This window comes from Heterodontus francisci, unplaced genomic scaffold (genome assembly GCF_036365525.1).
Source record: "Heterodontus francisci isolate sHetFra1 unplaced genomic scaffold, sHetFra1.hap1 HAP1_SCAFFOLD_158, whole genome shotgun sequence".
Lineage (NCBI taxonomy): Eukaryota > Metazoa > Chordata > Chondrichthyes > Heterodontiformes > Heterodontidae > Heterodontus > Heterodontus francisci.
Window position 1 is genome coordinate 3,469,811 of NW_027140332.1, and position 24,314 is coordinate 3,494,124.

A 24,314-nucleotide genomic window follows, 5' to 3' on the forward strand; every position below is an offset into this window, starting at 1 on the left:
ACTCACTGACACACTGTGTATATCATGACCCACAGTCAGATAAACCCTGTGAAGTGTAAAACATCCCCACTGTCCTCAGTAATATTAACACACTGACAGAGAACACAGATTAATATTAACACACTCACTGACACACTTTGTACATCATGACCCATAGTCAGATACACCCTGTGAAGTGTAAAACACCCCCACTGTCCTCAGGAATATTAACACACTGACAGAGAACACAGATTAATATTAACACACTCACTGACACACTGTGTACATCATGACCCACAGTCAGATACACCCTGTGAAGTGTAAAACACCCCACTGTCCTCAGGAATATTAACACACTGACAGAGAACACAGATTAATATTAACACACTCACTGACACACTGTGCATATCATGACCCACAGTCAGATTACCCCTGTGAAGTGTAAAACACCCCCACTGTCCTCAGGAATATTAACACACTGACAGAGAACACAGATTAATATTAACACACTCACTGACACACTGTGTATATCATGACCCACAGTCAGATACACCCTGTGAAGTGTAAAACACCCCCACTGTCCTCAGGAATATTAACACACTGACAGAGAACACAGATTAATATTAACACTCTCACTGACACACTGTGTATATCATGACCCACAGTCAGATAAACCCTGTGAAGTGTAAAACACCCCCACTGTCCTCAGTAATATTAACACACTGACAGAGAACACAGATTAATATTAACACACTCACTGACACACTGTGTATATCATGACCCAGAGTCAGATACACCCTGTGAATTGTAAAACATCCCCACTGTCCTCAGTAATATTAACACACTGACAGAGAACACAGATTAATATTAACACACTCACTGACACACTGTGTATATCATGACCCACAGTCAGATAAACCCTGTGAAGTGTAAAACATCCCACTGTCCTCAGTAATATTAACACATTGACAGAGAACACAGATTAATATTAACACACTCACTGACACACTGTGTACATCATGACCCACAGTTAGATACACCCTGTGAAATGTAAAACACCCCCACTGTCCTCAGTAATATTAACACATTGACAGAGAACACAGATTAATATTAACACTCTCACTGACACACTGTGTACATCATGACCCACAGTCAGATACACCCTGTGAAGTGTGAAACACCCCCACTGTCCTCAGGAATATTAACACACTGACAGAGAACACAGATTAATATTAACACACTCACTGACACACTGTGTACATCATGACCCACAGTCAGATACACCCTGTGAAGTGTAAAACACCCCCACTGTCCTCAGTAATATTAACACACTGACAGAGAACACAGATTAATATTAACACACTCACTGACACACTGTGTATATCATGACCCACAGTCAGATACACCCTGTGAAGTGTAAAACACCCCCACTGTCCTCAGGAATATTAACACACTGACAGAGAACACAGATTAATATTAACACACTCACTGACACACTGTGTACATCATGACCCACAGTCAGATACACCCTGTGAAGTGTAAAACACCCCCACTGTCCTCAGTAATATTAACACACTGACAGAGAACACAGATTAATATTAACACACTCACTGACACACTGTGTATATCATGACCCACAGTCAGATACACCCTGTGAAGTGTAAAACACCCCCACTGTCCTCAGCAATATTAACACACTGACAGAGAACACAGATTAATATTAACACACTCACTGACACACTGTGTATATCATGACCCACAGTCAGATACACCCTGTGAAGTGTAAAACACCCCCACTGTCCTCAGGAATATTAACACACTGACAGAGAACACAGATTAATATTAACACACTCACTGACACACTGTGTATATCATGACCCACAGTCAGATAAACCCTGTGAAGTGTAAAACACCCCCACTGTCCTCAGGAATATTAACACACTGACAGAGAACACAGATTAATATTAACACACTCACTGACACACTGTGTACATCATGACCCAGAGTCAGATACACCCTGTGAAGTGTAAAACACCCCCACTGTCCTCAGTAATATTAACACACTGACAGAGAACACAGATTAATATTAACACACTCACTGACACACTGTGTACATCATGACCCACAGTCAGATACACCCTGTGAAGTGTAAAACAACCCCACTGTCCTCAGTAATATTAACACACTGACAGAGAACACAGATTAATATTAACACACTCACTGACACACTGTGTACATCATGACCCACAGTCAGATACACCCTGTGAAGTGTAAAACACCCCCACTGTCCTCAGTAATATTAACACACTGACAGAGAACACAGATTAATATTAACACACTCACTGACACACTGTGTATATCATGACCCACAGTCAGATACACCCTGTGAATTGTAAAACACCCCCACTGTCCTCAGGAATATTAACACACTGACAGAGAACACAGATTAATATTAACACACTCACTGACACACTGTGTGTATCATGACCCACAGTCAGATAAACCCTGTGAAGTGTAAAACACCCCCACTGTCCTCAGGAATATGAACACACTGACAGAGAACACAGATTAATATTAACACACTCACTGACACACTGTGTATATCATGACCCACAGTCAGATAAACCCTGTGAAGTGTAAAACACCCCCACTGTCCTCAGTAATATTAACACACTGACAGAGAACACAGATTAATATTAACACACTCACTGATACACTGTGTAAATCATGACCCACAGTCAGATACACCCTGTGAAGTGTAAAACATCCCCACTGTCCTCAGCAATGTTAACACACTGACAGAGAACACAGATTAATATTAACACACTCACTGACACACTGTGTATATCATGACCCACAGTCAGATACACCCTGTGAAGTGTAAAACACCCCCACTGTCCTCAGGAATATTAACACACTGACAGAGAACACAGATTAATATTAACACACTCACTGACACACTGTGTATATCATGACCCACAGTCAGATAAACCCTGTGAAGTGTAAAACATCCCCACTGTCCTCAGTAATATTAACACACTGACAGAGAACACAGATTAATATTAACACACTCACTGACACACTTTGTACATCATGACCCATAGTCAGATACACCCTGTGAAGTGTAAAACACCCCCACTGTCCTCAGGAATATTAACACACTGACAGAGAACACAGATTAATATTAACACACTCACTGACACACTGTGTACATCATGACCCACAGTCAGATACACCCTGTGAAGTGTAAAACACCCCACTGTCCTCAGGAATATTAACACACTGACAGAGAACACAGATTAATATTAACACACTCACTGACACACTGTGCATATCATGACCCACTGTCAGATTACCCCTGTGAAGTGTAAAACACCCCCACTGTCCTCAGGAATATTAACACACTGACAGAGAACACAGATTAATATTAACACACTCACTGACACACTGTGTATATCATGACCCACAGTCAGATACACCCTGTGAAGTGTAAAACACCCCCACTGTCCTCAGGAATATTAACACACTGACAGAGAACACAGATTAATATTAACACTCTCACTGACACACTGTGTATATCATGACCCACAGTCAGATAAACCCTGTGAAGTGTAAAACACCCCCACTGTCCTCAGTAATATTAACACACTGACAGAGAACACAGATTAATATTAACACACTCACTGACACACTGTGTATATCATGACCCAGAGTCAGATACACCCTGTGAATTGTAAAACATCCCCACTGTCCTCAGTAATATTAACACACTGACAGAGAACACAGATTAATATTAACACACTCACTGACACACTGTGTATATCATGACCCACAGTCAGATAAACCCTGTGAAGTGTAAAACATCCCACTGTCCTCAGTAATATTAACACATTGACAGAGAACACAGATTAATATTAACACACTCACTGACACACTGTGTACATCATGACCCACAGTTAGATACACCCTGTGAAATGTAAAACACCCCCACTGTCCTCAGTAATATTAACACATTGACAGAGAACACAGATTAATATTAACACTCTCACTGACACACTGTGTACATCATGACCCACAGTCAGATACACCCTGTGAAGTGTGAAACACCCCCACTGTCCTCAGGAATATTAACACACTGACAGAGAACACAGATTAATATTAACACACTCACTGACACACTGTGTACATCATGACCCACAGTCAGATACACCCTGTGAAGTGTAAAACACCCCCACTGTCCTCAGTAATATTAACACACTGACAGAGAACACAGATTAATATTAACACACTCACTGACACACTGTGTATATCATGACCCACAGTCAGATACACCCTGTGAAGTGTAAAACACCCCCACTGTCCTCAGGAATATTAACACACTGACAGAGAACACAGATTAATATTAACACACTCACTGACACACTGTGTACATCATGACCCACAGTCAGATACACCCTGTGAAGTGTAAAACACCCCCACTGTCCTCAGTAATATTAACACACTGACAGAGAACACAGATTAATATTAACACACTCACTGACACACTGTGTATATCATGACCCACAGTCAGATACACCCTGTGAAGTGTAAAACACCCCCACTGTCCTCAGCAATATTAACACACTGACAGAGAACACAGATTAATATTAACACACTCACTGACACACTGTGTATATCATGACCCACAGTCAGATACACCCTGTGAAGTGTAAAACACCCCCACTGTCCTCAGGAATATTAACACACTGACAGAGAACACAGATTAATATTAACACACTCACTGACACACTGTGTATATCATGACCCACAGTCAGATAAACCCTGTGAAGTGTAAAACACCCCCACTGTCCTCAGGAATATTAACACACTGACAGAGAACACAGATTAATATTAACACACTCACTGACACACTGTGTACATCATGACCCAGAGTCAGATACACCCTGTGAAGTGTAAAACACCCCCACTGTCCTCAGTAATATTAACACACTGACAGAGAACACAGATTAATATTAACACACTCACTGACACACTGTGTACATCATGACCCACAGTCAGATACACCCTGTGAAGTGTAAAACAACCCCACTGTCCTCAGTAATATTAACACACTGACAGAGAACACAGATTAATATTAACACACTCACTGACACACTGTGTACATCATGACCCACAGTCAGATACACCCTGTGAAGTGTAAAACACCCCCACTGTCCTCAGTAATATTAACACACTGACAGAGAACACAGATTAATATTAACACACTCACTGACACACTGTGTATATCATGACCCACAGTCAGATACACCCTGTGAATTGTAAAACACCCCCACTGTCCTCAGGAATATTAACACACTGACAGAGAACACAGATTAATATTAACACACTCACTGACACACTGTGTGTATCATGACCCACAGTCAGATAAACCCTGTGAAGTGTAAAACACCCCCACTGTCCTCAGGAATATGAACACACTGACAGAGAACACAGATTAATATTAACACACTCACTGACACACTGTGTATATCATGACCCACAGTCAGATAAACCCTGTGAAGTGTAAAACACCCCCACTGTCCTCAGTAATATTAACACACTGACAGAGAACACAGATTAATATTAACACACTCACTGACACACTGTGTATATCATGACCCACAGTCAGATAAACCCTGTGAAGTGTAAAACACCCCCACTGTCCTCAGTAATATTAACACACTGACAGAGAACACAGATTAATATTAACACACTCACTGACACACTGTGTACATCATGACCCACAGTCAGATACACCATGTGAAGTGTAAAACATCCCCACTGTCCTCAGGAATATTAACACACTGACAGAGAACACAGATTAATATTAACACACTCACTGACACACTGTGTATATCATGACCCACAGTCAGATAAACCCTGTGAAGTGTAAAACATCCCCACTGTCCTCAGGAATATTAACACACTGACAGAGAACACAGATTAATATTAACACACTCACTGACACACTGTGTATATCATGACCCACAGTCAGATACACCCTGTGAAGTGTAAAACACCCCCACTGTCCTCAGGAATATTAACACACTGACAGAGAACACAGATTAATATTAACACACTCACTGACACACTGTGTATATCATGACCCACAGTCAGATACACCCGGTGAAGTGTAAAACATCCCCACTGTCCTCAGTAATATTAACACACTGAAAGAGAACACAGATTAATATTAACACACTCACTGACACACTATATATATCATGACCCACAGTCAGATACACTCTGTGAAGTGTAAAACACCCCCACTGTCCTCAGGAATATTAACACACTGACAGAGAACACAGATTAATATTAACACACTCACTGACACACTGTGTATATCATGACCCACAGTCAGATACACCCTGTGAAGTGTAAAACACGCCCACTGTCCTCAGCAATATTAACACACTGACAGAGAACACAGATTAATATTAACACACTCACTGACACACTGTGTACATCATGACCCACAGTCAGATACACCCTGTGAAGTGTAAAACACCCCCACTGTCCTCTGTTATATTATCACACTGACAGAGAACACAGATTAATATTAACACACTCACTGACACACTGTGTACATCATGACCCACAGTCAGATACACCCTGTGAAGTGTAAAACACCCCCACTGTCCTCAGGAATATTAACACACTGACAGAGAACACAGATTAATATTAACACACTCACTGACACACTGTGTACATCATGACCCAGAGTCAGATAAATCCTGTGAAGTGTAAAACACCCCCACTGTCCTCAGTAATATTAACACACTGACAGAGAACACAGATTAATATTAACACACTCACTGACACACTGTGTATATCATGACCCACAGTCAGATACACCCGGTGAAGTGTAAAACACCCCCACTGTCCTCAGTAATATTAACACACTGACAGAGAACACAGATTAATATTAACACACTCACTGACACACTGTGTACATCATGACTCACAGTCAGATACACCCTGTGAAGTGTGAAACACCCCCACTGTCCTCAGGAATATTAACACACTGACAGAGAACACAGATTAATATTAACACACTCACTGACACACTGTGTACATCATGACCCACAGTCAGATACACCCTGTGAAGTGTAAAACACCCCCACTGTCCTCAGTAATATTAACACACTGACAGAGAACACAGATTAATATTAACACACTCACTGACACACTGTGTATATCATGACCCACAGTCAGATACACCCTGTGAAGTGTAAAACACCCCCACTGTCCTCAGGAATATTAACACACTGACAGAGAACACAGATTAATATTAACACACTCACTGACACACTGTGTACATCATGACCCACAGTCAGATACACCCTGTGAAGTGTAAAACACCCCCACTGTCCTCAGTAATATTAACACACTGACAGAGAACACAGATTAATATTAACACACTCACTGACACACTGTGTATATCATGACCCACAGTCAGATACACCCTGTGAAGTGTAAAACACCCCCACTGTCCTCAGCAATATTAACACACTGACAGAGAACACAGATTAATATTAACACACTCACTGACACACTGTGTATATCATGACCCACAGTCAGATACACCCTGTGAAGTGTAAAACACCCCCACTGTCCTCACGAATATTAACACACTGACAGAGAACACAGATTAATATTAACACACTCACTGACACACTGTGTATATCATGACCCACAGTCAGATAAACCCTGTGAAGTGTAAAACACCCCCACTGTCCTCAGGAATATTAACACACTGACAGAGAACACAGATTAATATTAACACACTCACTGACACACTGTGTACATCATGACCCAGAGTCAGATACACCCTGTGAAGTGTAAAACACCCCCACTGTCCTCAGTAATATTAACACACTGACAGAGAACACAGATTAATATTAACACACTCACTGACACACTGTGTACATCATGACCCACAGTCAGATACACCCTGTGAAGTGTAAAACACCCCCACTGTCCTCAGTAATATTAACACACTGACAGAGAACACAGATTAATATTAACACACTCACTGACACACTGTGTACATCATGACCCACAGTCAGATACACCCTGTGAAGTGTAAAACACCCCCACTGTCCTCAGTAATATTAACACACTGACAGAGAACACAGATTAATATTAACACACTCACTGACACACTGTGTATATCATGACCCACAGTCAGATACACCCTGTGAATTGTAAAACACCCCCACTGTCCTCAGGAATATTAACACTCTGACAGAGAACACAGATTAATATTAACACACTCACTGACACACTGTGTGTATCATGACCCACAGTCAGATAAACCCTGTGAAGTGTAAAACACCCCCACTGTCCTCAGGAATATGAACACACTGACAGAGAACACAGATTAATATTAACACACTCACTGACACACTGTGTATATCATGACCCACAGTCAGATAAACCCTGTGAAGTGTAAAACACCCCCACTGTCCTCAGTAATATTAACACACTGACAGAGAACACAGATTAATATTAACACACTCACTGACACACTGTGTATATCATGACCCACAGTCAGATAAACCCTGTGAAGTGTAAAACACCCCCACTGTCCTCAGTAATATTAACACACTGACAGAGAACACAGATTAATATTAACACACTCACTGACACACTGTGTACATCATGACCCACAGTCAGATACACCATGTGAAGTGTAAAACATCCCCACTGTCCTCAGGAATATTAACACACTGACAGAGAACACAGATTAATATTAACACACTCACTGACACACTGTGTATATCATGACCCACAGTCAGATAAACCCTGTGAAGTGTAAAACATCCCCACTGTCCTCAGGAATATTAACACACTGACAGAGAACACAGATTAATATTAACACACTCACTGACACACTGTGTATATCATGACCCACAGTCAGATACACCCTGTGAAGTGTAAAACACCCCCACTGTCCTCAGGAATATTAACACACTGACAGAGAACACAGATTAATATTAACACTCTCACTGACACACTGTGTATATCATGACCCACAGTCAGATACACCCGGTGAAGTGTAAAACATCCCCACTGTCCTCAGTAATATTAACACACTGAAAGAGAACACAGATTAATATTAACACACTCACTGACACACTATATATATCATGACCCACAGTCAGATACACTCTGTGAAGTGTAAAACACCCCCACTGTCCTCAGGAATATTAACACACTGACAGAGAACACAGATTAATATTAACACACTCACTGACACACTGTGTATATCATGACCCACAGTCAGATACACCCTGTGAAGTGTAAAACACGCCCACTGTCCTCAGCAATATTAACACACTGACAGAGAACACAGATTAATATTAACACACTCACTGACACACTGTGTATATCATGACCCACAGTCAGATAAACCCGGTGAAGTGTAAAACACCCCCACTGTCCTCAGGAATATTAACACACTGACAGAGAACACAGATTAATATTAACACACTCACTGACACACTGTGTATATCATGACCCACAGTCAGATACACCCTGTGAAGTGTAAAACATCCCCACTGTCCTCAGTAATATTAACACACTGACAGAGAACACAGATTAATATTAACACACTCACTGACACACTGTGTACATCATGACCCACAGTCAGATACACCCTGTGAAGTGTAAAACACCCCCACTGTCCTCTGTAATATTATCACACTGACAGAGAACACAGATTAATATTAACACACTCACTGACACACTGTGTACATCATGACCCACAGTCAGATACACCCTGTGAAGTGTAAAACACCCCCACTGTCCTCAGGAATATTAACACACTGACAGAGAACACAGATTAATATTAACACACTCACTGACACACTGTGTACATCATGACCCAGAGTCAGATAAACCCTGTGAAGTGTAAAACACCCCCACTGTCCTCAGTAATATTAACACACTGACAGAGAACACAGATTAATATTAACACACTCACTGACACACTGTGTATATCATGACCCACAGTCAGATACACCCGGTGAAGTGTAAAACACCCCCACTGTCCTCAGTAATATTAACACACTGACAGAGAACACAGATTAATATTAACACACTCACTGACACACTGTGTACATCATGACTCACAGTCAGATACACCCTGTGAAGTGTAAAACACCCCCACTGTCCTCAGGAATATTAACACACTGACAGAGAACACAGATTAATATTAACACACTCACTGACACACTGTGTATATCATGACCCACAGTCAGATACACCCTGTGAAGTGTAAAACACCCCCACTGTCCTCAGTAATATTAACACACTGACAGAGAACACAGATTAATATTAACACACTCACTGACACACTGTGTATATCATGACCCACAGTCAGATACACCCGGTGAAGTGTAAAACACCCCCACTGTCCTCAGTAATATTAACACACTGACAGAGAACACAGATTAATATTAACACACTCACTGACACACTGTGTATATCATGACCCACAGTCAGATACACCCTGTGAAGTGTAAAACACCCCCACTTTCCTCAGGAATATTAACACACTGACAGAGAACACAGATTAATATTAACACACTCACTGACACACTGTGTATATCATGACCCACAGTCAGATACACCCTGTGAAGTGTAAAACACCCCCACTGTCCTCAGTAATATTAACACCTGACAGAGAACACAGATTAATATTAACACACTCACTGACACACTGTGTATATCATGACCCACAGTCAGATACACCCTGTGAAGTGTAAAACACCCCCACTGTCCTCAGGAATATTAACACACTGACAGAGAACACAGATTAATATTAACACACTCACTGACACACTGTGTATATCATGACCCACAGTCAGATACACCCTGTGAAGTGTAAAACACCCCCACTGTCCTCAGTAATATTAACACACTGACAGAGAACACAGATTAATATTAACACTCTCACTGACACACTGTGGACATCATGACCCACAGTCAGATAAACCCTGTGAAGTGTAGAACACCCCCACTGTCCTCAGGAATATTAACACACTGACAGAGAACACAGATTAATATTAACACACTCACTGACACACTGTGTATATCATGACCCACAGTCAGATACACCCTGTGAAGTGTAAAACACCCCCACTGTCCTCAGGAATATTAACACACTGACAGAGAACACAGATTAATATTAACACACTCACTGACACACTGCGTATATCATGACCCACAGTCAGATACACCCTGTGAAGTGTAAAACACCCCCACTGTCCTCAGTAATATTAACACACTGACAGAGAACACAGATTAATATTAACACACTCACTGACACACTGTGTATATCATGACCCACAGTCAGATACACCCTGTGAAGTGTAAAACACCCCCACTGTCCTCAGGAATATTAACACACTGACAGAGAACACAGATTAATATTAACACACTCACTGACACACTGTGTATATCATGACCCACAGTCAGATACACCCTGTGAAGTGTAAAACACCCCCACTGTCCTCAGGAATATTAACACACTGACAGAGAACACAGATTAATATTAACACACTCACTGACACACTGTGTATATCATGACCCACAGTCAGATACACCCTGTGAAGTGTAAAACACCCCCACTGTCCTCAGTAATATTAACACACTGACAGAGAACACAGATTAATATTAACACTCTCACTGACACACTGTGTACATCATGACCCGCAGTCAGATAAACCCTGTGAAGTGTAGAACACCCCCACTGTCCTCAGGAATATTAACACACTGACAGAGAACACAGATTAATATTAACACACTCACTGACACACTGTGTATATCATGACCCACAGTCAGATACACCCTGTGAAGTGTAAAACACCCCCACTGTCCTCAGGAATATTAACACACTGACAGAGAACACAGATTAATATTAACACACTCACTGACACACTGTGTATGTCATGACCCACAGTCAGATACACCCTGTGAAGTGTAAAACACCCCCACTGTCCTCAGTAATATTAACACCTGACAGAGAACACAGATTAATATTAACACACTCACTGACACACTGTGTACATCATGACCCACAGTCAGATAAACCCTGTGAAGTGTAAAACACCCCCACTGTCCTCAGCAATATTAACACACTGACAGAGAACACAGATTAATATTAATACACTCACTGACACACTGTGTATATCATGACCCACAGTCAGATACACCCTGTGAAGTGTAAAACACCCCCACTGTCCTCAGGAATATTAACACACTGACAGAGAACACAGATTAATATTAACACTCTCACTGACACACTGTGTATATCGTGACCCACAGTCAGATAAACCCTGTGAAGTGTAAAACACCCCCACTGTCCTCAGGAATATTAACACACTGACAGAGAACACAGATTAATATTAACACACGCACTGATACACTGTGTATATCATGACCCACAGTCAGATAAACCCTGTGAAGTGTAAAACACCCCCACTGTCCTCAGGAATATTAACACACTGACAGAGAACACAGATTAATATTAACACACTCACTGACACACTGTGTATATCATGACCCACAGTCAGATACACCCTGTGAAGTGTAAAACACCCCCACTGTCCTCAGTAATATTAACACACTGACAGAGAACACAGCTTAATATTAACACACTCACTGACACACTGTGTATATCATGACCCACAGTCAGATACACCCGGTGAAGTGTAAAACACCCCCACTGTCCTCAGTAATATTAACACACTGACAGAGAACACAGATTAATATTAACACACTCACTGACACACTGTGTATATCATGACCCACAGTCAGATACACCCTGTGAAGTGTAAAACACCCCCACTGTCCTCAGGAATATTAACACACTGACAGAGAACACAGATTAATATTAACACACTCACTGACACACTGTGTATATCATGACCCACAGTCAGATACACCCTGTGAAGTGTAAAACACCCCCACTGTCCTCAGTAATATTAACACCTGACAGAGAACACAGATTAATATTAACACACTCACTGACACACTGTGTATATCATGACCCACAGTCAGATACACCCTGTGAAGTGTAAAACACCCCCACTGTCCTCAGGAATATTAACACACTGACAGAGAACACAGATTAATATTAACACACTCACTGACACACTGTGTATATCATGACCCACAGTCAGATACACCCTGTGAAGTGTAAAACACCCCCACTGTCCTCAGTAATATTAACACACTGACAGAGAACACAGATTAATATTAACACTCTCACTGACACACTGTGTACATCATGACCCACAGTCAGATAAACCCTGTGAAGTGTAGAACACCCCCACTGTCCTCAGGAATATTAACACACTGACAGAGAACACAGATTAATATTAACACACTCACTGACACACTGTGTACATCATGACCCACAGTCAGATAAACCCTGTGAAGTGTAGAACACCCCCACTGTCCTCAGGAATATTAACACACTGACAGAGAACACAGATTAATATTAACACACTCACTGACACACTGTGTATATCATGACCCACAGTCAGATACACCCTGTGAAGTGTAAAACATCCCCACTGTCCTCAGTAATATTAACACACTGACAGAGAACACAGATTAATATTAACACACTCACTGACACACTGTGTATATCATGACCCACAGTCAGATACACCCTGTGAAGTGTAAAACACCCCCACTGTCCTCAGTAATATTAACACACTGACAGAGAACACAGCTTAATATTAACACACTCACTGACACACTGTGTATATCATGACCCACAGTCAGATACACCCGGTGAAGTGTAAAACACCCCCACTGTCCTCAGTAATATTAACACACTGACAGAGAACACAGATTAATATTAACACACTCACTGACACACTGTGTATATCATGACCCACAGTCAGATACACCCTGTGAAGTGTAAAACACCCCCACTGTCCTCAGGAATATTAACACACTGACAGAGAACACAGATTAATATTAACACACTCACTGACACACTGTGTATATCATGACCCACAGTCAGATACACCCTGTGAAGTGTAAAACACCCCCACTGTCCTCAGTAATATTAACACCTGACAGAGAACACAGATTAATATTAACACACTCACTGACACACTGTGTATATCATGACCCACAGTCAGATACACCCTGTGAAGTGTAAAACACCCCCACTGTCCTCAGGAATATTAACACACTGACAGAGAACACAGATTAATATTAACACACTCACTGACACACTGTGTATATCATGACCCACAGTCAGATACACCCTGTGAAGTGTAAAACACCCCCACTGTCCTCAGTAATATTAACACACTGACAGAGAACACAGATTAATATTAACACTCTCACTGACACACTGTGTACATCATGACCCACAGTCAGATAAACCCTGTGAAGTGTAGAACACCCCCACTGTCCTCAGGAATATTAACACACTGACAGAGAACACAGATTAATATTAACACACTCACTGACACACTGTGTATATCATGACCCACAGTCAGATACACCCTGTGAAGTGTAAAACACCCCCACTGTCCTCAGGAATATTAACACACTGACAGAGAACACAGATTAATATTAACACACTCACTGACACACTGCGTATATCATGACCCACAGTCAGATACACCCTGTGAAGTGTAAAACACCCCCACTGTCCTCAGTAATATTAACACACTGACAGAGAACACAGATTAATATTAACACACTCACTGACACACTGTGTATATCATGACCCACAGTCAGATACACCCTGTGAAGTGTAAAACACCCCCACTGTCCTCAGGAATATTAACACACTGACAGAGAACACAGATTAATATTAACACACTCACTGACACACTGTGTATATCATGACCCACAGTCAGATACACCCTGTGAAGTGTAAAACACCCCCACTGTCCTCAGTAATATTAACACCTGACAGAGAACACAGATTAATATTAACACACTCACTGACACACTGTGTATATCATGACCCACAGTCAGATACACCATGTGAAGTGTAAAACACCCCCACTGTCCTCAGGAATATTAACACACTGACAGAGAACACAGATTAATATTAACACACTCACTGACACACTGTGTATATCATGACCCACTGTCAGATACACCCTGTGAAGTATAAAACACCCCCACTGTCCTCAGTAATATTAACACACTGACAGAGAACACAGATTAATATTAACACTCTCACTGACACACTGTGTACATCATGACCCACAGTCAGATAAACCCTGTGAAGTGTAGAACACCCCCACTGTCCTCAGGAATATTAACACACTGACAGAGAACACAGATTAATATTAACACACTCACTGACACACTGTGTATATCATGACCCACAGTCAGATACACCCTGTGAAGTGTAAAACACCCCCACTGTCCTCAGGAATATTAACACACTGACAGAGAACACAGATTAATATTAACACACTCACTGACACACTGCGTATGTCATGACCCACAGTCAGATACACCCTGTGAAGTGTAAAACACCCACACTGTCCTCAGTAATATTAACACCTGACAGAGAACACAGATTAATATTAACACACTCACTGACACACTGTGTACATCATGACCCACAGTCAGATAAACCCTGTGAAGTGTAAAACACCCCCACTATCCTCAGCAATATTAACACACTGACAGAGAACACAGATTAATATTAACACACTCACTGACACACTGTGTATATCATGACCCACAGTGAGATACACCCTGTGAAGTGTAAAACACCCCCACTGTCCTCAGGAATATTAACACACTGACAGAGAACACAGATTAATATTAACACTCTCACTGACACACTGTGTATATCATGACCCACAGTCAGATAAACCCTGTGAAGTGTAAAACACCCCCACTGTCCTCAGGAATATTAACACACTGACAGAGAACACAGATTAATATTAACACACGCACTGATACACTGTGTATATCATGACCCACAGTCAGATAAATCCTGTGAAGTGTAAAACACCCCCACTGTCCTCAGTAATATTAACACACTGACAGAGAACACAGATTAATATTAACACACGCACTGACACACTGTGTACATCATGACCCACAGTCAGATACACCCTGTGAAGTGTAAAACACCCCCACTGTCCTCAGGAATATTAACACACTGACAGAGAACACAGATTAATATTAACACACTCACTGACACACTGTGTACATCATGACCCACAGTCAGATACACCCTGTGAAGTGTAAAACACCCCCACTGTCATCAGTAATATTAACACACTGACAGAGAACACAGATTAATATTAACACACTCACTGACACACTGTGTATATCATGACCCACAGTCAGATACACCCTGTGAAGTGTAAAACACCCCCACTGTCCTCAGGAATATTAACACACTGACAGAGAACACAGATTAATATTAACACACTCACCGACACACTGTGTATATCATGACCCACAGTCAGATACACCCTGTGAAGTGTAAAACACCCCCACTGCCCTCAGGAATATTAACACACTGACAGAGAACACAGATTAATATTAACACACTCACTGACACACTGTGTATATCATGACCCACAGTCAGATACACCCTGTGAAGTGTAAAACACCCCCACTGTCCTCAGGAATATTAACACACTGACAGAGAACACAGATTAATATTAACACACTCACTGACACACTGTGCATATCATGACCCACAGCCAGATAAACCCTGTGAAGTGTAAAACACCCCCACTGTCCTCAGTAATATTAACACACTGACAGAGAACACAGATTAATATTAACACACTCACTGATACACTGTGTATATCATGACCCACAGTCAGATACACCCTGTGAAGTGTAAAACACCCCCACTGTCCTCAGTAATATTAACACACTGACAGAGAACACAGATTAATATTAACACACTCACTGACACACTGTGTATATCATGACCCAGAGTCAGATACACCCTGTGAAGTGTAAAACACCCCCACTGTCCTCAGTAATATTAACACACTGACAGAGAACACAGATTAATATTAACACACTCACTGACACACTGTGTATATCATGACCCAGAGTCAGATACACCCTGTGAAGTGTAAAACACCCCCACTGTCCTCAGGAATATTAACACACTGACAGAGAACACAGATTAATATTAACACACTCACTGATACACTGTGTATATCATGACCCACAGTCAGATAAACCCTGTGAAGTGTAAAACACCCCCACTGTCCTCAGTAATATTAACACACTGACAGAGAACACAGATTAATATTAACACACTCACTGACACACTGTGTATATCATGACCCGCAGTCAGATACACCCTGTGAAGTGTAAAACACCCCCACTGTCCTCAGTAATATTAACACACTGACAGAGAACACAGATTAATATTAGCACACTCACTGACACACTGTGTATATCATGACCCACAGTCAGATACACCCTGTGAAGTGTAAAACACCCCCACTTTCCTCAGTAATATTAACACACTGACAGAGAACACAGATTAATATTAACACACTCACTGACACACTGTGTACATCATGACCCACAGTCAGATACACCCTGTGAAGTGTAAAACACCCCCACTGTCCTCAGGAATATTAACACACTGACAGAGAACACAGATTAATATTAACACACTCACTGACACACTGTGTACATCATGACCCAGAGTCAGATACACCCTGTGAAGTGTAAAACACCCCCTCTGTCCTCAGTAATATTAACACACTGACAGAGAACACAGATTAATATTAACACACTCACTGACACACTGTGTACATCATGACCCACAGTTAGATACACCCTGTGAAGTGTAAAACACCCCCACTGTCCTCAGTAATATTAACACACTGACAGAGAACACAGATTAATATTAACACACTCACTGACACACTGTGTATATCATGACCCAAAGTCAGATAAACCCTGTGAAGTGTAAAACACCCCCACTGTCCTCAGTAATATTAACACACTGACAGAGAACACAGATTAATATTAACACACTCACTGACACACTGTGTATATCATGACCCACAGTCAGATAAACCCTGTGAAGTGTAAAACACCCCCACTGTCCTCAGTAATATTAACACACTGACAGAGAACACAGATTAATATTAACACACTCACTGACACACTGTGTACATCATGACCCACAGTCAGATACACCCTGTGAAGTGTAAAACATCCCCACTGTCCTCAGTAATATTAACACACTGACAAAGAACACAGATTAATATTAACACACTCACTGACACACTGTGTATATCATGACCCACAGTCAGATACACCCTGTGAAGTGTAAAACACCCCCACTGTCCTCAGTAATATTAACACACTGACAGAGAACACAGATTAATATTAACACACTCACTGACACACTGTGTATATCATGACCCACAGCCAGATACACCCTGTGAAGTGTAAAACACCCCCACTGTCCTCATTAATATTAACACACTGACAGAGAACACAGATTAATATTAACACACTCACTGACACACTGTGTATATCATGACCCACAGTCAGATACACCCTGTGAAGTGTAAAACACCCCCACTGTCCTCAGTAATATTAACACACTGACAGAGAACACAGATTAATATTAACACACTCACTGACACACTGTGTACATCATGACCCACAGTTAGATACACCCTGTGAAGTGTAAAATACCCCCACTGTCCTTAGGAATATTAACACACTGACAGAGAACACAGATTAATATTAACACACTCACTGACACACTGTGTATATCATGACCCACAGTCAGATACACCCTGTGAAGTGTAAAACACCCCCACTGTCCTCAGTAATATTAACACACTGACAGAGAACACAGATTAATATTAACACACTCACTGACACACTGTGTACATCATGACCCACAGTCAGATACACACTGTGAAGTGTAAAACACCCCCACTGTCCTCAGTAATATTAACACACTGACAGAGAACACAGATTAATATTAACACACTCACTGACACACTGTGTACATCATGACCCACAGTCAGATACACCCTGTGAAGTGTAAAACACCCCCACTGTCCTCAGTAATATTAACACACTGACAGAGAACACAGATTAATATTAACACACTCACTGACACACTGTGTATATCATGACCCACAGTCAGATAAACCCTGTGAAGTGTAAAACATCCCCACTGTCCTCAGGAATATTAACACACTGACAGAGAACACAGATTAATATTAACACACTCACTGACACACTGTGTATATCATGACCCACAGTCAGATACACCCTGTGAAGTGTAAAACATCCCCACTGTCCTCAGTAATATTAACACACTGACAGAGAACACAGATTAATATTAACACACTCACTGACACACTGTGTACATCATGACCCACAGTCAGATACACCCTGTGAAGTGTAAAACACCCCCACTGTCCTCAGGAATATTAACACACTGACAGAGAACACAGATTAATATTAACACACTCACTGACACACTGTGTACATCATGACCCGCAGTCAGATACACCCTGTGAAGTGTAAAACACCCCCACTGTCCTCAGTAATATTAACACACTGACAGAGAACACAGATTAATATTAACACACTCACTTACACACTGTGTATATCATGACCCACAGTCAGATACACCCTGTGAAGTGTAAAACACCCCCACTGTCCTCTGTAATATTATCACACTGACAGAGAACACAGATTAATATTAACACACTCACTGATACACTGTGTACATCATGACCCACAGTCAGATACACCCTGTGAAGTGTAAAACACCCCCACTGTCCTCAGGAATATTAACACCTGACAGAGAACACAGATTAATATTAACACACTCACTGACACACTGTGTATATCATGACCCACAGTCAGATACACCCTGTGAAGTGTAAAACACCCCACTGTCATCAGGAATATTAACACTCTGACAGAGAACACAGATTAATATTAACACACTCACTGACACACTGTGTACATCATGACCCAGAGTCAGATACACCCTGTGAAGTGTAAAACACCCCCACTGTCCTCAGGAATATTAACACTCTGACAGAGAACACAGATTAATATTAACACACTCACTGACACACTGTGTATATCATGACCCACAGTCAGATACACCCTGTGAAGTGTAAAACACCCCCACTGTCCTCAGTAATATTAACACACTGACAGAGAAGACAGATTAATATTAACACACTCACTGACACACTGTATATATCATGACCCACAGTCAGATACACCCTGTGAAGTGTAAAACACCCCCACTGTCCTCAGGAATATTAACACACTGACAGAGAACACAGATTAATATTAACACACTCACTGACACGCTGTGTATATCATGACCCACAGTCAGATAAACCCTGTGAAGTGTAAAACACCCCCACTGTCCTCAGGAATATTAACACACTGACAGAGAACACAGATTAATATTAACACACTCACTGACACACTGTGTACATCATGACCCACAGTCAGATAAACCCTGTGAAGTGTAAAACACCCCCACTGTCCTCAGTAATATTAACACACTGACAGAGAACACAGATTAATATTAACACACTCACTGACACACTGTGCATATCATGACCCACAGTCAGATACACCCTGTGAAGTGTAAAACACCCCCACTGTCCTCAGTAATATTAACACACTGACAGAGAACACAGATTAATATTAACACACTCACTGACACACTGTGTATATCATGACCCACAGTCAGATACACCCTGTGAAGTGTAAAACACCCCCACTGTCCTCAGGAATATTAACACACTGACAGAGAACACAGATTAATATTAACACACTCACTGATACACTGTGTACATCATGACCCACAGTCAGATACACCCTGTGAAGTGTAAAACACCCCCACTGTCCTCAGGAATATTAACACACTGACAGAGAACACAGATTAATATTAACACACTCACTGACACACTGTGTACATCATGACCCACAGTCAGATACACCCTGTGAAGTGTAAAACACCCCCGCTGTCCTCAGTAATATTAACACACTGACAGAGAACACAGATAAATATTAACACACTCACTGACACACTGTGTATATCATGACCCACAGTCAGATACACCCGGTGAAGTGTAAAACACCCCCACTGTCCTCAGTAATATTAACACACTGACAGAGAACACAGTTTAATATTAACACACTCACTGACACACTGTGTATATCATGACCCACAGTCAGATACACCCTGTGAAGTGTAAAACACCCCCACTGTCCTCAGTAATATTAACACACTGACAGAGAACACAGATTAATATTAACACACTCACTGACACACTGTGTATATCATGACCCACAGTCAGATACACCCTGTGAAGTGTAAAACACCCCCACTGTCCTCAGTAATATTAACACCTGACAGAGAACACAGATTAATATTAACACACTCACTGACACACTGTGTATATCATGACCCACAGTCAGATACACCCTGTGAAGTGTAAAACACCCCCACTGTCCTCAGGAATATTAACACACTGACAGAGAACACAGATTAATATTAACACACTCACTGACACACTGTGTATATCATGACCCACAGTCAGATACACACTGTGAAGTGTAAAACACCCCCACTGTCCTCAGGAATATTAACACAATGACAGAGAACACAGACTAATATTAACACACTCACTGACACACTGTGTATATCATGACCCACAGTCAGATACACCCTGTGAAGTGTAAAACACCCCCACTGTCCTCAGTAATATTAACACCTGACAGAGAACACAGATTAATATTAACACACTCACTGACACACTGTGTATATCATGACCCACAGTCAGATACACCCTGTGAAGTGTAAAACACCCCCACTGTCCTCAGTAATATTAACACCTGACAGAGAACACAGATTAATATTAACACACTCACTGACACACTGTGTACATCATGACCCACAGTCAGATAAACCCTGTGAAGTGTAAAACACCCCCACTGTCCTCAGGAATATTAACACACTGACAGAGAACACAGATTAATATTAACACTCTCACTGACACACTGTGTATATCATGACCCACAGTCAGATAAACCCTGTGAAGTGTAAAACACCCCCACTGTCCTCAGGAATATTAACACACTGACAGAGAACACAGATTAATATTAACACACTCACTGACACACTGTGTACATCATGACCCACAGTCAGATACACCCTGTGAAGTGTAAAACACCCCCACTGTCCTCAGTAATATTAACACACTGACAGAGAACACAGATTAATATTAACACACTCACTGACACACTGTGTACATCATGACCCACAGTTAGATACACCCTGTGAAGTGTAAAATACCCCCACTGTCCTTAGGAATATTAACACACTGACAGAGAACACAGATTAATATTAACACACTCACTGACACACTGTGTATATCATGACCCACAGTCAGATACACCCTGTGAAGTGTAAAACACCCCCACTGTCCTCAGTAATATTAACACACTGACAGAGAACACAGATTAATATTAACACACTCACTGACACACTGTGTACATCATGACCCACAGTCAGATACACACTGTGAAGTGTAAAACACCCCCACTGTCCTCAGTAATATTAACACACTGACAGAGAACACAGATTAATATTAACACACTCACTGACACACTGTGTACATCATGACCCACAGTCAGATACACCCTGTGAAGTGTAAAACACCCCCACTGTCCTCAGTAATATTAACACACTGACAGAGAACACAGATTAATATTAACACACTCACTGACACACTGTGTATATCATGACCCACAGTCAGATAAACCCTGTGAAGTGTAAAACATCCCCACTGTCCTCAGGAATATTAACACACTGACAGAGAACACAGATTAATATTAACACACTCACTGACACACTGTGTATATCATGACCCACAGTCAGATACACCCTGTGAAGTGTAAAACATCCCCACTGTCCTCAGTAATATTAACACACTGACAGAGAACACAGATTAATATTAACACACTCACTGACACACTGTGTACATCATGACCCACAGTCAGATACACCCTGTGAAGTGTAAAACACCCCCACTGTCCTCAGGAATATTAACACACTGACAGAGAACACAGATTAATATTAACACACTCACTGACACACTGTGTACATCATGACCCAGAGTCAGATACACCCTGTGAAGTGTAAAACACCCCCACTGTCCTCAGGAATATTAACACTCTGACAGAGAACACAGATTAATATTAACACACTCACTGACACACTGTGTATATCATGACCCACAGTCAGATACACCCTGTGAAGTGTAAAACACCCCCACTGTCCTCAGTAATATTAACACACTGACAGAGAAGACAGATTAATATTAACACACTCACTGACACACTGTATATATCATGACCCACAGTCAGATACACCCTGTGAAGTGTAAAACACCCCCACTGTCCTCAGGAATATTAACACACTGACAGAGAACACAGATTAATATTAACACACTCACTGACACGCTGTGTATATCATGACCCACAGTCAGATAAACCCTGTGAAGTGTAAAACACCCCCACTGTCCTCAGGAATATTAACACACAGACAGAGAACACAGATTAATATTAACACACTCACTGACACACTGTGTACATCATGACCCACAGTCAGATAAACCCTGTGAAGTGTAAAACACCCCCACTGTCCTCAGTAATATTAACACACTGACAGAGAACACAGATTAATATTAACACACTCACTGACACACTGTGCATATCATGACCCACAGTCAGATACACCCTGTGAAGTGTAAAACACCCCCACTGTCCTCAGTAATATTAACACACTGACAGAGAACACAGATTAATATTAACACACTCACTGACACACTGTGTATATCATGACCCACAGTCAGATACACCCTGTGAAGTGTAAAACACCCCCACTGTCCTCAGGAATATTAACACACTGACAGAGAACACAGATTAATATTAACACACTCACTGACACACTGTGTATATCATGACCCACAGTCAGATACACCCTGTGAAGTGTAAAACACCCCCACTGTCCTCAGTAATATTAACACCTGACAGAGAACACAGATTAATATTAACACACTCACTGACACACTGTGTATATCATGACCCACAGTCAGATACACCCTGTGAAGTGTAAAACACCCCCACTGTCCTCAGTAATATTAACACCTGACAGAGAACACAGATTAATATTAACACACTCACTGACACACTGTGTACATCATGACCCACAGTCAGATAAACCCTGTGAA